The sequence below is a fragment of the Anneissia japonica genome, unplaced genomic scaffold (assembly GCF_011630105.1).
Source record: "Anneissia japonica isolate Jap-2015-1 unplaced genomic scaffold, ASM1163010v1 scaffold84_len49912_cov105, whole genome shotgun sequence".
In the NCBI taxonomy this organism is placed as follows: Eukaryota; Metazoa; Echinodermata; class Crinoidea; order Comatulida; family Comatulidae; genus Anneissia; species Anneissia japonica.
The window spans coordinates 22,693-35,171 of record NW_022739588.1 but is presented as its reverse complement, the minus strand read 5'-3'; the positions used below and the strand labels follow the sequence as shown (position 1 = coordinate 35,171).

At 34.6% G+C, this 12,479-nt stretch overlaps 1 long non-coding RNA gene across 1 annotated transcript; it reads left to right on the top strand.

The window, feature by feature from the left end:
- The first annotated feature begins 9,504 nt into the window (after positions 1-9,504).
- On the top strand, positions 9,505-10,415 carry LOC117117944. The gene is made up of 3 exons (XR_004446974.1): positions 9,505-9,534; positions 10,026-10,102; positions 10,358-10,415. It is a non-coding gene; the product is annotated as an uncharacterized LOC117117944 (long non-coding RNA).
- The last annotated feature ends 2,064 nt before the right edge of the window (positions 10,416-12,479 follow it).

The window sequence follows — 12,479 nt, the reverse complement described above, 5'->3', positions numbered from 1 at the left end:
AAATAAACTTTGTGTTGGAAGAATTATTGGTGATCCGCTTCTCGAGCGGATCACCTCTTGTTATTGTCAGAGATCTTACAACTTTTTTTTTTTATTCTACCTTTCCTTCCATTTCTGTTCGCACGATATCTCAAAAAATGCCACGAGTTACGCACAATCGCTGTCAACGAACATTTGGCTTGGTCTGGAATAGTCATGGTAAGCTTTTCAACGTGCTCAGTCATGCGTGACGTCATCTACGCGCAATTTTGCGTTTTTACATTATCGATCATATCAGCCTAACCAATTGCCATTTCGAAATCGTATTACGTGAGCATTAACTTCGGGTTAATGTTGAATGTACTGTACCCTAATTGTACGCGTGCGTTTCACTACGTATGCGTGCGTCAAAATTTTAAAATCACTTTTTGACTAAATTAGAGCACGTTTTAGGCCATTTTGAGCATTTCAAATTTTTTTGAAATTTTCCACTACGCGCGCGCATTTTTACGTGCGCAGCACGTACGAAAGTTAGAAATTACGCTATTTTACATATTTTGGGTTCCTGAAATTGTTTTCACAAATTTGCATTCTTTTCGGTCATCTTTTGGCCAATAGCAATGCTGTACGTGCGCATCAAACATAGGTATCTTTGCGCGTATTTGTGCCGCTATACAGTGAAATTATGCTAAAATCAGACCTATTTTTAATCAGCTATAGCTCCTTAGGTTGAAAGGTGACCCCCAATTTTTTCTAAATCATATTAGGTGAGCATAAGATTCAGGTCAAGGTTGAATGTTATGTACCTTAATTTTCCGTTCGCGCTCTTTAGCGTGCACGTACGCGTGCGTCAACCTTTATATATGCATAAAACCTTGAATATTTTTAATCAGTTATAGCTCCTTAGGATGAAAGGTGACCCCCAATTTTTATTACATAATCTGAAAGCACATGAGTTGTAGATACGATTTTTTAGTTCATAATGACTGATCGGACATTGTGACATCATCATATTGCCATTTAAATTAAAAAACTGAATTTTTATTTATGACGTCATTATGTTTATACTCGTTTGAACGTATCACGCTTATTCTTGATTGATTGTCTCCCACCTTTGAGTATGTTATAGCTAAATCAATTCTCTTTCAGACGTGTCCCTTTACTTTTTATTTTGATCACGTCAGCATGGTGAAAAAGAATGAATTTTTGGAGCCCTTTTATCTCTCATTCTTAAAAGATGTAAAAAAAAATAGAACAGAGAGAGGGCGGCAGACTGTATTTCGACGCTATCAGACTGATATATATATAGGTTATATGAAGGGAAAATTCGTGTGGCATTACCAACGCACACATCGTGACGTGTGCGTCTGTTAAAATTTGAAAATTCTCCATATCACTATTCAGATAGTTTAAAGAACTTTTCAGCATTTTCAGCATTTAAAAACTTTCCATAATTTTCCCGCCGTACGTTCATTTCCACGCACACAGCACATACTAAAGCTGGAAATTACGTTTTGTTACATATTTTGTGTTCCTGACACTGTATTCATATCAGGAGTCACTCTTTCTGCCATTACCGTGCTCACGGGCGTCAAGACGTGCGTGTACGCATGCGGAAATCTTTTAAAATACTCAAAATTACTCTTTTTAAATAAAACTAATTACAGCATATTTTAGCATATTATGAAACATTTCAATCAGCACTGCGCGCGCTTCATGAGGGTCAAAGTACGGCGGATCACCAAACTCGTCCTCAGTGACGAGTTTAAATCTAGTTTATAAATTGTTATGGAAGATACTGATAAGTCCATCCTCATTTATACAACATATCTTATGTAAATAGATTCATTCTTGACTACTGTGCTCTGTTTTTTGACAATCTCATCACTCATGAAAGGAAATTTTGTCAGCATAGGCCTAGAGCTTTTGTATATCTGGACTAGTCAATTGTGTGTAACCTTCCAGACCTAGTCTGTAATTGAAATTGTTGCTATTGATGCGGATAGGCCAGCAAAGTTGATTTCACGAACATTTTGTCGTTATGTACAGTACAATGTTTTTTTGTATCTTCCCCACTCTCGTCTCATATTTTAAAATTTTAAGCTAATACAGTATGAATTAGAATTTTGTGTACAGTAAATAAATGTAACTTGTTCTTCCCCATTCTTTACATTGGTATAAACTATAGTAAATATAAATCCATATATTTAATATTTTGATAATAAATAGAGTGTGTAAAATGCAGTGATATATATTGTAATACCTGACTGCTTTAATGTTGCTTTATTCTGTATACAGTAAAACAATTTTATATTAACTGTGAGAAAATACACTTGTAATAAATTATTTGCCATGTACAAGGATGATAAATTGTGTTTCAAGATATTTATTTAGTAACACCAGTAGTCTTGAATTTACTGTATGTACAACAATAACTAAGTGAAGCACCAAAAATATTTATGTTGAATATCATCATGAAAGAAGAAATTTTGGCTATGGTAAATAATACAAGACAATCAGACATGATAAATAGGGCAGTGCAGGTAAACTTGACTAAGACGACTAATAATATACTCTAATAATTTCTAAGTCGACCTAATTTTACATGCCGAATTGTTGTGTTTTCCATTACCGTAAGAGCAAGTCAAATTTTGTTAGGGTCAAACAATTTCTCAATGGCATTTTGGATATGACATAGGCAAGTTCAACTACTGTATTTTAAAATACTAAACAAAAAATGGTGTACAGCAAAAACATTGAAGCTTTCTCTTAAATTCCAATACCAAATTGATCAGCATGCAGACATAGGCATAATCCAGGCATTAAAAAATAAGCAGTTTCATAGAATAATGTTTTTTGAATTGGCGCGTTATAAATTTCTGCATATTATTACTGTATTATTATTATTATATATTGAGCCACATTTTCATACTGTACTATCAACTTCGCACATTACATATTTCAAAATTAATCCTCACAATTGGTTTTCTAAATCTGGATCACATATTTGCTTCAAAACAATTACTATTGAATGGGATTATAATACCATTTAATAATATTAAAGATATTTTGCAAGTGAAACAGGTACAGTAATACTGGTACAGTATTTATTTATTTATTATAAATTTGGCATGCAATATAAACCAGATGCGTAAAAAACAAAAACTTATGTGTGTGGCATTTCAGTATATCTTCAGAAAAAATTCACTAGATAAATCATTTTAATTTAATTCTTTGGAAATATTTTGGCCTCAATCACTTGCTGCAGAGCTCTGAGCATCGCCACCTTCTGCTAACCATGGATTGGACATGTCCATTTCATCATGTCCACACAGATGGAATTGTTTGCATCACATCACATTCATTTGAGCCAGTCATTTGCTCCTATTGAGGAATAAATATACAGTAGTTACAATAATGCAAAACCAGGTTTGTTAAAAATCAAAAATGATATCAAACATTGGCATTTGCTGCTTTATCAATAACATACCATACTGAGATACTGTATGTACTAATCTGAAAAGACATTCATCAATTGACAGTATTTTCAGATTTTTTAATTACTTGATTGAAGCCTTCCTGTCTGCTAGTGTGTAAATGTATTATTGTTGTTTCTTAATAAAACTGACACACCATGCTGATATTTTTTTACCATTCCAATATATCTGTTTCATTAGCCTGGGTTCCAGGCCCTAATTTTAGGTTACTCACTCTTTATTGCACTTAGTGCGCACCATACCTAATTTAATTGGCGTCCCATACTTGATTTCTTTTTTTTCGAATTAGGGCCTGGGCAAATGATTCATGCGTGCAATTTCCCACATTAAATTTGATGTGGGATATCGTATGCATGACTGATTTTATAAATCAAAACTTCATGCATATTAATCAATCTTGGTAAATTTTCAAAATTGAAGATGCGGATGTCTCGACTAGAACAAGCTCCAGCTCCCTTTTGGCTACCTACTTGAATTAAAACAGTTAGTATAATAGTTCTGGCCTGCTGAAAACGACATGGACTGATAACAGTAGGCTATAGGCCTACTTGGAACCTTGCTCACCACTAGCTGCTACACAGGTTTAGGCCTTTAGGGTAGAATATTGTTAAAAAGGTAGGCCTCTGTAAGTAAGAACTTAAAAATAGGCCAAGCCTCTACTAGTCTAGGCTAGGCCTACTACCAGACTCCAGGCGAGGCCTGAGCCATCCTACTGGAAAATTAAAGTTTTGTTGTATTTGTATGTATGCCATCTAGTCTTAGCTTAATTGTTTTTGCCATTGCCAACATTAGTCTTACTAGGGTCTATTCCAAATATTTTAGGCCCGTTTTATTAGGGAAGACTATTTAAATTTAGTCATGCCTAACCATGGACTTATGGCCTAACTAGTCGACGCGAGTGACTCAGTTTCGTGGCTCCAAAAATATGAACATTTGATTGGTTGAAATTGTTTATTTCGGTCCGCCCATTTATCCAAATACGGATACGAAGATTACGTCATTCTTTTGGCATCCTGGTGCCTGATTTCAGTGTTTTACAAGTCGCTTATTCCGTCTATAAATTAACTTTCTCGTTGGTGGCGCTGTCCAGAATGAGAAAAATAATAAAAAAATAAGAGACTTGTGGCAAGTCTACTGTTTCATGTACTCTGGCTGAACAGTGATGAAGATATTCACTTAATTTTCTTTTGCTCACCTTAAATTGTGTGTAGCTTTCATTACAAGTTTCAGCAAACAACCAGAGTGTTTCTTGCTAACGTCTTGCTGGGTGCTTGTATGCTTTGTACCACCTTCTTTCGTAGATGCCAATGTTGGGTGGTTGTACTCATGGCAAATACCTATGTGAGGAGAGTGTCATGTTTCGGCCTATCACATATCTTGTCCTACAAAAATATATATGTATATATTTTATTTGAATTCCACATTTCAACAACAGCTGAAAGTTAGGTTTGGAGTAACATATGCATCATGTTATTATTTAATGGGGCGTTATTGTTGTGTAGCCTAGCTTCTAGGCCTACACTATATCAATAATAATCTTATTGTTAATACAGGAATTGGTGTTGGCTCTGATGATATACTGTAGTATTATAGCACATCACCTTTATTTAGACAGTGCATTTTTTAGACATTTATTTAGGCCTAGACAGTTTCTCATATAGGACCTATAGTATACTATTATTAGTAGGCCTAGGTCTATTATTATGAAAAAAAAAATGCACTAGCACAATTAATGTGACAAAGTCACCATGGCATGGCATGACAAGTCTAGGCTAGGCTAGTAGTAGAAACCTACTAACTTCACCGTCAGCTGGATATGGCTGCGTGCGAACTCACCTGCTGCGGGACTGGAGCAGTGCTCGGACAGGAGTGCGCTACTGCTGCTGGTAGACTGACTGTGCTAATCCTAGGCATAGGCCTAATTATAAACAAACAAGTCATCGGACTGATATACGATTATTAATTCAACTGAATTATTCCTCCATGATTGAACTGACGTTGACTAAACCGTCTCTCTGTAACAAACTGCGTACGTAAACGATCACAAAAACTCAAGACTTCACACTAGTGTACTGTATGTATTGTCTAGTCGCTCGATTGCGTCGTCGGGACGATTTTTCAATCAGCTGCTCGCCAAAATTGACAGACTTGTCTTGAATATTAATGAGTTGGTTAGAAAATGCTACCAAGCTACTGAAAAAAGTGATCAGCCTCGTTTTCACCCGATTTTCCTGTCTCATCATATCATGTTTTGTTTCTGTAATTATCGTTACATCTCAACATTTTGAATTTTTGAAGTATTTTTCCCCAACTCAGGAAAGGTTAAATAAGCAATATATGGCCACTTGTCTCATCCCCGCACCCCCTCCCCCCCTTTAAAAGTAGGCATAATTTTAAGTATACATAATTGTTGACGCACGCGTACGTGCACGTTAAAGTCGCGTGAACGGAAAATTAAGGTACCTGACATTCAACCTTGACCAGAAGATTATGCTCACTTAATACGTTTCAGAAATGGCGAATGGTTAAGATGATGTGGGCTCATCAACGTTTTGTAGAAAGAGAAATGAGGGGGTCAGAAAAAACAATTTTTTTGACTATGATGACGTCATCAAAATGTAAAAAGAAGTCTAATATATGAAAGAGAATTGTCTCAGCTATAACATACTCAAAGTTGGAAGACGATCGATCAAGGATAAGCGAGATACGCTCAAATGCATATTTTCAAAAATGACGTCATAGCTATAATTCACTATCTTTGAATTCAGATGCCAATATGATGACGTCACAATGTCCGATCAGCCATTATATGATCTATAAAATCATATTTACAACTTATGTGCTTTCAGAATATGTAATAAAAATTGGGGGTCACCTTTCATCATAAGTAGCTATAACTGATTAAAAACAGGCCTGATTTTAGCATATTTTCACGATATATCAACACAAATCTGCGCAGAGATACCTATATTTGATGCGCACGTACGGCATTGCTATTGGCCATAAGATGACCAAAAAGAATGGAAATTTGTGAAGACAATGTCAGGAACCCAAAGTATTTGAAAAATCATGATGTCTAGCTTCCGTAGGTGCTGCGCGCGTAAAAATGCGTACGCGTAGTGGAAAATTTCAAAAATTTTGAAATGCTCAAAATGGCCCTGAAACGTGCTCTAATTTAGTCAAAAAGTGATTTTGAGCAGTTTAAGTTTGACGCACGCCTAAAGAAGCGTGCACGTAAAATTAAGGTACAGTACATTCAACATTAACCCGAAGTTAATGCTCACATAATACGATTTCGAAATGGCAATTGGCAAAATAGCGCGTAGATGACATCACGCATGACTGAGCGCGTTGAAAAGCTTACCATGACTATTCCAGACCAAGCCAAATATTCGTTGACGGCAATTGTACGTAACTCGTGGCATTTTTTTAGATATCGTGCGAACAGAAAAAGGGGAGAAAGAAAGAAGAATAAAACTAGATTTGAACTCGTTACTGAGGACGAGTTTGGTGATCCGCTGGAATGACTCCTGATATGAATACAGTGTCAGGAACACAAAATATGCAACAAAACCTAATTTCCAGATTCAGTACGTGCTGTGCGCGTGGATATGAACCTACAACGCGTAAATTATAGAATATTTTGGAATGCTGAAAATGACGTGAAATGTTCTTTAAATTATCTGAAAAATGATATTGAGAATATTCACTTTTTAACGCAGTGCACGTCACGATGTTTTTTTAAACCGCCTGTTAGTTGGTAATGTCACAAAAATTTTCCCATCATATAACCTGATCATCAGTCTGATAGCTCTGAAATACAATCTGCCGCCCTCTGTCGACAAATTTGAAAAAAGAGAGATGACAGGGCTCCAATAATTGTTTCTTCTTGACCATGATGACATCGTCAAAGTAAAAAATAAAGGGACACGTCCAAAAGAGAATTGTTTCAGCTATAACATACAGGTGAGAGACAATCAATCAAGAATAAACGAGATACGTTCAAACTAGTATAAATGTAAAGACGACATAATATAAAATTCAGTTTTTTCTTAATTCAAATGGCAATATGATGACGTTACAATGTCCGATCAACCATTATGGATCTATAAAATCGTATCTACAACTCATGTGCTCTCAAAATATGTAATAAAAATTAGGGGTCAACTTTTATCCTAAGGAGCTATATTTGATTATAAATAAGCATATGTAATTTTTGACGCACGCGTACGCGCACGTTAAGACGCGCAAACAAAAAAGATACCTAACATTCAACCTTCACCCGAAGTATAAGCCCATTTAATATTATTCAGAAATGACGAATGGTTAAGATGATATGACGTCATCAACATTTTGAGAAAAGAAATATAAATTTTTTCTTGTTTTTAATTCAGATTGCAATATGATGACGTCACAATGTCCGATCAGCTATTATCATATATAAAATCATATCTAAAACTCATGTGCTTTTAGAATATGTAATAAAAATTGGGGGTCACCTTTCATCCTAAGGAGCTATCACTGATTTAAAAAAAGGCATGATATTAAGCACATTTTAATTTTGACGCACGCGTACGCGCGTGTTATGACGCGCGCACAGGCAATTAAGGTACATAACATTTAACCATGACCTGAAGTTTATGCCCACTAAATATTATTCAGAAATCAAGACTGGTTAAGGTGATTATGGGGTCATTAAATGTTTAAGGAAAGACAGATGAGGGGGTCATCGACCAAGAATAACCGAGATACGCTCAAATGCGCATTTTTAAAAATGACATCGATAAAATTCAGTTTGTTGAATTCAGATGGCAATATGATGACGTCACAATGTCCAATCGGCCATTATGAGCTAGAAAATCATATTTAATTTAACACACAAAATATCGCGCCAGAGTAGAAAAGCTATCTTAGTGCGCATGCATGCATGTGAAGTAATCTTTAGCCTTTTCAAGTGAAAAATGACGAAAAAACGATCGTTTAAAATGAAAAAAAAAAATCAGGATTTCCCCGAAAGTGATGCGCGCGAGGGTGATAAACTAATAATTTTTTTTATAGGGCCTTAATTAAAATGACACACCAGTAAAATGTTAGACAAAGTGATAGTTATGCCTTCTATTGTTTTAATAAAGTGCATTATCACCTTATGAATACTTAAAAATCGATTGTAATCAACCTGAAATGAAAAGGGAACTCAAAGCAATTTTTTCTACAACGGCTCTTTTTCAGTAGACGTTTAATTCAGATTTGGTATGTCATTTGATTCAATCATATATCAGTCTACATGTAAATTACACTCACATTCCCCAAAAACATTGAATTACGGAGGAAATTTGCAGAGAATGAAATTTAAATTTGTTAGATTTTTTTCATTTTATTGGTACATTAATTCAATTTGTTTTGCACTACAGCTAAACAACAGGTACTGTACGTATTATATGTTTAATAATATGTTAACTTTTCGTAGGCTAGTCATACCGAATTCACTGACTGGGCTATGCTAAGCATATATTCATAAGCGTCTAGGCTAGGCCCTAACTATAGCCAACCTTATTCGGAAAGGATTCAATAGAAATGTTCCACAAACCGATCTTTCCTGAAAACTGAACATCGTACCGAACATCGTATTGTGTGCACTGTACATACAAATAGATTCCTGTATTTATATTTCGCGGCATAATTTCATACAGAGACAACAGAACGATTTTTCTTTATCTGTCAGTGTTACTTCATCGATGAGGGGCAGCATGATTAGCATGTCACAAATATGGTATTTGGGCCTTTCGAAGTTGGCAAGATAGTGGCTAGTGAAAGGGATTGAGGACAAGTAAAAATATTAATTTACTAGTCCACTTGGCTAGTTAAAAAAAACCTTAAGTTCGAGTTCATTTCGTAGAGGACGTGAAATCAGGCGGGAATCCGTCGTCACAGACATACATTTCTGACCAATCACAGTACGTCAATTGGCAGTCGATCATGTCAACACTAGATTCGTTTTCAAGCTAGCGAATCTCTTGCTGGGCTAGTTTGTTCACCAAGAAAATATGGCTAGAAAATTGTAAGTTTAAACGTTATATATGAATATGATTACTTTTGTTTCAATGATTGATAATGGTATAGGTAGGCCTATATCACTTTTATTTTTGTTTGCTTTCATAGAGTAAAAATAACGTAAGGCTTCGATCAATATCCATATCTAAACTTCGCGAACGCCAACCCATAGGCCTAATTAATATAGTGTAGGCCTAGGCCTATATAAAGGCCTAGCCTAGGCCTAGGCTAGGTCTATATTAGGCCTATGTAGGTCTAGTGTCCTACATACTACTACTACTACTGTACTACTACTACTACTACCATAAAGACATAAAGCCCTACAAGAATATATGGATTGAAGAAAAAATAAAAAATAAATTACATACGAAAAAGCAGATGCATCAGGCTATTTATTATTCCTATAATTAGGCATGGCCTAAGGCTAGGCTAGGGCCTAAAAAATAAATGACATACTGTACCTAAGTTAGTAAATATTCATTGATTTTACTTTTTCAGATTATTAACGTTCAATAGTACTCTACCCACTACAACTGCATGTTCCGGAATCAACTCTATCCAACAGCTTTTTGCATGTAAGTTAAGGCCTATATTAATACTTTTTTGTTAAATTGGATTTTAGTAATGTGCTGTTTTATTTAGGTCTAGATATTTTATAGAGGCCTGAGGCCTAGGTATGTTCGTTTTTTGGGTGTGTGTTTTGGGTAGAGATTTCTTTTTCTTTCTCTTTTTTTTTGTTAATACTGTAATACCATCATGCAATTTTACAAAACACATTTTGAGTCTATATTTTTTACCAGTTTTGTACACGCTTACTGTATCTGTTTCAGATGGACAACAAACACCAGGAGCAATACCCATTGTTGTAGGTTTTCAAGATAAGCTGATTTCTATTGGTAAGTTTTCCAACCTTATTGATCTTGTCTTAGAATACGGTCACCATGGCAGGCAAAACTACTTGTTTGTAATAAACCCAAATAGATAATAGTAATAATAATAGTAAAAATTCATAATATCAATAATAATAAATAACAAAAATAATAAAGTAACCAAATTTTAATAATAATAATAATAATAACAACAATAACACTGTTAATAATAATAATAATATTTAATAATAAACAATAATAATATTAAATAATAATATAAAATAATAAATACAAATAATATTTCAATCAATGTGTAATTTTATTAATTTCAGTAGCACCATTGACCACATCAGCATATCAAGAATCAGCAACAAAAAAGATAAAAGGTATTAGTGATATGTCAATGTAAATGAACAAATATTACCGTATATATTCCTTCAATACCACTGCCAATATTTAACTCAAACCTATTAAAGTTTTTGTTACTTTGCACCATAAAAAAATCTTAATTTTTTATTTCTTTTTTTCTACTAATAAAATGAGGACTTAATGTATCTCTTAAAAATGAGTACTATTATGATGACCTCAAATACTAAGCCCCTCACATCAAATGTATGTAATGTCATGTTGATTAATGCAATAATAGAACTTTATTCTTGAGTAAACTTTATCAACAAATGCCATTTATAATAATTTTCAATGAATTTAAATTTATTTTTTTCCTATTTAGATGGGATGAAGAAATGGACAATGATTTAGTAAAAGAGATGCTCAATTCAAATATTTTTAGCTACAAATATAATTCGAAGAGCCGAGGTTTGCGATTAATCCATTCGGAACGACAACAGACTGAAATTTATTACCATGAATTCTTTTATGTCCATTTTACATAATTCTTTGCGACTGTACAGGTTTACAAACGGGTCGAACGGTCCCATTTATGAACCCCCCCCCCAACAGTTGTTGAGTGGTGCGCCCTTAGTTTGAATAACATTACAAAATTTTTTAAGCTTATCTGGAGCAAGTCATGGCTGTTGGAGAGTTTCCAAAAGATGGTTACAATTGTCGTAAATAATGATGTCCCCGATTTTGCACGTTTCCAAAAACAACTCTGTTATGACCGACCGAAGTTTGGAACCATGTCTGCATATCGACATGATACGCAAAACAATAAAAAAAAATATTCAAAATGCCTTGATTCCATCAAATACGGATCCATTTTTGCATCGCCCTTCATGCGGAATTCTTAAAACATCATTGATAAATGTCATCCTTTTCAAATATTGAATTAAATAATGTTATTTTGTTAATACAAAAGTGTATACTGTATATATACAGGTATATTGATATTGGCTTGTGTGTGAGGAGCCAAAGCGGCAGAGGCATATTTAAGAGTGGGTCTAACGAAGGTGGTGTAGCATTGTGCCTTAAAGACCGTCTGACAAGTTGAATTATATGACTTATAAGAAAATATACAAATATATATTTGTATGTATGTATATGATAATAATAATAATAACTAGATTTGAACTCGTCACTGAGGACGAGTTAGGTGATCCGCCGTACTTTGACCCTCACGAAGCACGCACGGTTCTGATTGAAAAGTATTATATGCTAAAACATGCTTTATTTAAAGAGTAATTTTGAGAATTTTAAAAGGAATCTTAAAGGAAAAGAGTAATTTTGAGCATTTTAAGGACTTACGGATATGTACACATACGTCTTAACGGCCGTGCCCACGGTAGTATTAATACGGTGTAAGAAACCCAACACATGTATCCGAAATGTAATTTCCAGCTTCAGTACGTGCTGTGGCTGTGGAAATGAGCGTACGCCGCGTAAATTTTGGAAAGTTTTGGATTATTCAAAATTACCTGAAACGTGCTTTAAATTATCGGAAAAGTGATATTAACAATTTTAAAATTTTAACGCATAAGTACGAATACCTTATACGACGTGCCTGACGACGGTAATGGCACATGAATTTAAACCTTGTCAAACCCCCTGTTGGTTGGTAATGCCACACGAACTTTGCCTTTACAGTATACGAACTATCGGTCTGATAGTGTCGAAATACAGTCTG